Genomic DNA, 6000 nt, shown 5'->3' with positions numbered 1-6000 from the left:
GTTCTTACTTGTATATTTTTTTTATTTTTTTCATCTATGTTTGAACATTGTAGTTTAGGTATCCGCACAAAATTCCAGTTGTAAACACTTTTCATTTAAAGCCTCTTTTTTGCTTGTTATTTTCTTGCTATTTAATATAAATTGTGTGTTGGTAACCCTGGCTATAACGCACATTACTCGCTGCAATTGCCTTCAATTAAAAAACAAAGAAACAAACCCAACGACCACAAGTTGCTGCCACATTCAATATAAGCAAGCAGCTGCTGGAAGAACATCAAATTCACCACACTGTTCACACACCTAACAGCACACAAAGCTCATCAACTCCAGCAGAGGAATAACGAGAAATGGATGATGCCATTTAGTTAGTCTTAAAGCGTACGTTGAAGGGACAAAACCGGTGAACGGTCCGTATCGGTTGTGTAGAATATATAAACGTTTTTTTCCGTTACGTAGCAAATTCATTGAACGCGTTCGGCAAAGAAATCTCTCGGTAATACGCACACAACACACTCAGTCGGTAGTTGTTCAATATCCGTTTCATTCCATTTTGGATACGCCTCCACAAAAGTTGAAACAAATGAAGAAAGTATTGCTTGGAATTTATGCGAAGTGAAAAAGAGGCGAATTGCACGAAACAGAGAACCAAAATAAAATTCACCACAGCTGTCGGCATCCTACAAAACTAGTGACAGATTCTAAAGTTTCCGTTTCAGTTGCACGGTGACTTCCACTAACAACGGGCGTTTTGTTCTGAGTGCGGAATTAACGAAAGTGTTATCCGCAGTTAAACAAACGAAGAACGTTACGGTCTCGCTAAATAACGGTAAATGTTGAAAGAAGAATATTTTTGGTGATTTTAAAGAAAAGATAATTGAAAAATTTTGCAAACGTAAAGTTTATATGTGATGTTTGTGCTTGTGCTGAAATAAAAATAACAACCAAACACAATCGTAATGTAAATGAAACGTGTATAAGAAAATAAGGAATAATAATAACAACGAAAGCAAAAGGCAAGCTCCCAAGTGAATTATTACCATAAAATAAATATTTGCAGGCACATCGTAAATGCAAATGCGAAATCATCTCCACCAAAAAAAGTGCCAAATAAAGTGAGTTTTACAAAACAAGCAAAGAGAAGAAGTGAAATGTTGTAATAGCAACAACAACAATACCAATAATAACAAGAAGAATTTAACATAAAAATTTGAATTACATATTTCACAAAAATTTAAAGGTAATTAATGTTTTGTCTTGTCTCAAAGAATGTCCTGAATGTTAAAGTTATGTGATTTTAAAGCACCAAAACATCCAAAAAAGAACGGTGAAGAGAAATTATTGTTGTTTTGTTTTTGAAAGTTAAAAACAGGAGAGTTGCTTTCATCATAACTGCTGTGTTTGTGTTTTGCTTTCCTGTTGTTGTTTATTGTTGTGTACGTTCTTTTTTGTTTGACGATAAAATGAGAAGAGTGGTCCTGCTGTTGTTAGAGAGCTCTACAATTGTGTAATGAAGGTAACCGGAACAACAACAACAACACGACATCAGGAGCAACAATGGGAATTTGTTATTTACTTCCAGTATTGCAAACTTTTCAAGGTCAAAAATCGTTAAAGTTTACATTTTTGACAAATTGTGCACGTAATCAAAAAATGTGTTGTGACAACGTTGGCAGGAATTTACAAAAATTATAACAGAGATTAAAGATAAATATAAATGTTTCCAATTAGAATATTTAGTTGGATACAGTGTAGAACATAGAAAAAAAAAAACAATCCAGTTAGATAAAAATGGTGAATATTTCTGTGGTTTTCTGAAAAAATAGCATAAGTCGAGAGATATCTTTCCTTTGCTATCAATCGTTTGTGGGGAACATTTTTCGAATTCTGCAATATGTTTGCAAAAAACTACATAATTTTTAAAAACTGTCATTAATTTAAAGAGTGTTATAACTCCAAAAAAAAAGAAAGAAAAAAAACGTATTTTAAGTTGACTATTGAAATATGCCTGTCAAAATTAAAACAATTATTAAACAGATAACAGTGCCAAATTTCTCTGCAATATTAAGCATGTTTTGAAGCTTCTTAGTGGTTTTTGATTTATGTTAAACTTGAAGTATGAAGTAGAGTGTGCGGGAAAAATATAAATTGTCAACCAAAATTCATTTTTTAAAGTTTTGACACTTTTTGTGTAAATGAGCTTATGTACTTTTAGCTTAAAAAATTATAGTTTGCAGCAACAAACTATTACATAGTGAAACATTTTCCGAAAAGCCTGACCAAAAATCAAAAAAGAAGTTATGAATTTACACTAAATAGTGTAAAATATTGTTTATGGTATTCCACTGCCACCCGTGTATGTAGTTCCGAAAAATATATACGTTTCTTGTTTAGTAAGTGGATATAAGCAGGCGAAAGTGACCCTATTTGGATTTTTTGTCTCAATATTTAAGTTGTTATAAAGGTTTAGTAATATCCAAAATAAGCAACGGGTTTTAAATATATATTTTTTGTAATTGCAATGAAAGGTGTGTGAAACGTATTTAAAATGTTCAATGTCGCCAATGAAGCGCGCGTTTTTAAATAATTGATGTCCGTACTTGTTTATTTTTTTCAAAATCAATTTTGACAATAAATTATGAAAATACTTGTGAGTAAGGTCGAGTTGGACTGTGTACCTTATCACACGGACAGACATGCATAAATCAACTCAATCAACTCGTTTTCTTATGCATGTTACATACAAATTCACAAAGACATAATACCACTTAGGATTAAAGTTCAAAAGTGCTGAGGAGGAAGTACTTGAAGGAATAAACCGACATAGTCCATTATGAAAGTGGATCTTATTTTGGGAGTCATACCTTTTCGATAGATATCGCAGTAGTATGCCAGGAAGCATGGACTTGTCCACGGAAAACATAATATCGATGTAAACAGGACCACAATGAATATCATCGGTATACATTTCCCAAGGATCTTCGAACAGACCCTAAACTTCACTTAAACAAAAATGTTGAACTTTTTTTGAACAAAATCGGTTAACCAGTTCGAGTACTATAGTGCGCTCCAGCCACTACACATGGTGCCATAGGGGTTTTTAAAACTTTCGGGCTATTTTCTCAGGAAGTATTTACCTGCCCCTAAAAAAAATGTGAATGCAAGTTGCTTCGACAAAAATCAAAGTGATTCGAGAGCAAGCCTTAAAGCGAACTTATCCGAAATTTTGTGTGGGAGGTACCCGAATTAGTAGACAAATATAGACCATATTCGAACCTGATCTACATATACCTGATAGATATATTAGGATGTGTAAAGTATGGACCAAATGGTGTAAAGTATGGGCCAAATCCCAACATTTTTGAACTTTTGTGGGGGGGGTGTACCTGAAGGAGTGATCCAATATAGTTTATCTTGGAACTTAAACTAAGTTTGGACAAAATATTACGAAGGCCAAATGTTGGACCGAATCGCCAGATCCGTTCAAGAGTAATCTTGCGCTCCAACAACTATACCAGTGTCATAGGGGGTTTTCGCAACTTTCAGGCTATTTTCTCAGGAAGTATGGACTTTCCCCTGATGAAACTTGTTCCGTCATATGATGGGCAGTGAATACAAATTGCTACAACAAAAACCAAAGCGATTCGAGAGCAGGCCCTAAACTGGACTTTTCCGAAATTTTGTGTGGGAGGTACCCGAAGGAGCGGACCGATTCAGTCAATATTTAACTGGCTGGAGCGCACGATAACTCTCGAACGGATCAACCGATTCGGTCCAAAATTTGGCCTTCGCAATACTTTGTCCAAACTTAGTTCAAGTTCGAAGATGGGTTATACCGGTCCACTCATTCGGGTACCTCTCCCACAAAAGTTCGAAAATGTTCGGAAAATTTTTGCGATACAATAACTTTTGAAGGGAGTAACTGATTTAGTCCATACTTTGCACATCGTGAAATTTCTACCAGACTTAGATGAGGTTCCAATATGGACTCAATCGGATACCTCCCACACAAAATTTCGGAAAAGTTCAGTTTAGGACCTGCTCTCGAATCGCTTTGATTTTTGTTGTAGCATCTTGCATTCACTGCACCCCATATAACGGCATGAGCTTCATCAGGGGCAAGTCCATACTTCCTCAGAAAAAAGCCTGGAAGGTACAAAAAAAGCCCTATGACACCGTGTGTAGTGGTTGGAGCGCACGATAACTCTCGAACGGATGAACCAATTTTGTCCAAAATTTGGCTTTTGCAATATTTTGTCCAAACTTAGTTTACGTTCCAAGATGAGTTTTATCGGTCCACTCCTTCAGGTATCTTCCCCACAAAATCTCAAAAATGTTCGGAAAAATTGTGCACACGATAACTCTTGATGGGAGTGAAAGATTTGGTCCATACTTTACACATCCTAAAATTTCTACCAGATATAGATCAGGTTCGAATATGGACTATATTTGTCCACTCCTTAGAGTACCTCCCACACAACATGTTGGATAAATTCACTTTAAGACCTGCTCTCGAATCACTTTGATTTTTGTTGAAGCAACTTGCATTCGCTGCCTCAATTACGGCAGTAAAAGTTTTTTCAGGGGCAAGTCTATACTTCTGGAGAAAACAGCCCGAAAGTTGTAAAAACCCCTATGGCACCATATGTATGTAGTGGCTGCAGGGCTCGAACCGAATAAATTACCGAATATAGCTATATTATGTTTTTCGCAGGCTAGTGTGATAAAAAAGCCCTGTTTATCGATATCCCCGCAAATTTTTTGAGCTTCAATCCTTTCCATACTTTTGTCGGTCGGCCAAAATTTTACAGCGATATTATGTTTTTCGTTGTTACCACAATTCTTTTAAATAACTCTTCCAAATGGTCCTATCCGATATCATTAAAATGCTTGCTAAAGAATCAATTTTTAAATGAACCGAAAAATCAATTCCAAAAACATTCCTTGGAATATATATTTATTCATTACAAAGAAGTAATGCAAAAGGTGTGATTGAGAAGCAAAATAGAGTGCATCTTAATGCACCATGCCCTTGTAAAAATCATGTCTTCTTTCACGTAAAAAGAAGTAGTCAGGAATCACTTGCCCTCACTATACTTCTTTGGCTACAAACATTTTGCTGCGATACTTTTGTTGAGTGAAATGTAGCTTAAATCCTCCGAATAGGTAAAGTCGGGAGGTACATTTATATTTGGGCAATATCAAACTGTGGACTTCTGTTCAAAATTATTGGTGGAGAATATGTTTGACCACCGAGAACTTCCAATGTCAAAATTCAGCTAATTTGGTCTGAAAATGGGGATAAAACCCTCAAAATACTGAATATTCGGAGGGGGCAATACCAAGACAGACCAATGTCCACAATTTTTGGTGCAGAATTGTTGTGACTAATGGGAATCACAATGGCCGAATTACATCAAATTTGTTCGGAAAATATAGCTTAAATCTTCAAAATACTGAAAATTGGGAAGTAGCCTATGTATATGGCTATACCAAAACACTAGTCGATGTTCTTCATATTCGGTAAATTATTATCCACAGACATTGGCTGAGTTTGTGCATAATTTCCGAAACCTATCTCAATTCGAAAATTTGTTGATGTACATGGAACCCTCAAAGATCCCAAGTGTGGCACAGTGTGTTAAAAACATGTTGCAAAGTCTAGGCAAGACGCGTTTATCTTCGCTGTAATCGGGCGATTGGATCCCACATAATTATAAATCATAAGCAAACTATGTTTTCTCTTAAAAGCTTTTCAACATCCACAACCCATTCCATCGTGCTTAATCTAGAACAGCTATTCTATACAATGGTATCCTATTTTATTAAAAATGGATTTATATTTTTACCAGAGAATTCCCATGAAATTCCGTTAAAACCAGCCATATTGACATCACAGTTGATTTCGGTTAAATTTTTGGATCTAATGTTGTTGTTGTTTTATTGTTGTTTCTGTGATGGCTCACACGATTCTCACTCCTTCTAGTGCCTTTTTGCCTTGCT

At 35.5% G+C, this 6000-nt stretch overlaps 1 protein-coding gene across 2 annotated transcripts in view; it reads left to right on the top strand.

The window, feature by feature from the left end:
* Window positions 1–363: 363 nt before the first annotated feature.
* The window catches only part of LOC141389711 (collagen alpha chain CG42342-like), a 568185-nt gene continuing 562548 nt past the window's right edge, over window positions 364–6000 (top strand). For both annotated transcript variants that reach the window (XM_073961631.1, XM_073961632.1), the window contains exon 1: window positions 364–1237. The gene's annotated coding sequence lies outside the window, so the exon portion shown is untranslated. The remainder of the gene's footprint in view (window positions 1238–6000) is intronic.

The sequence above is a fragment of the Musca autumnalis genome, unplaced genomic scaffold, assembly GCF_047663935.1.
Source record: "Musca autumnalis isolate F117 unplaced genomic scaffold, ASM4766393v1 scaffold_1, whole genome shotgun sequence".
NCBI classification, from domain to species: Eukaryota; Metazoa; Arthropoda; class Insecta; order Diptera; family Muscidae; genus Musca; species Musca autumnalis.
This window is presented reverse-complemented; position numbering and strand designations above follow the sequence as displayed.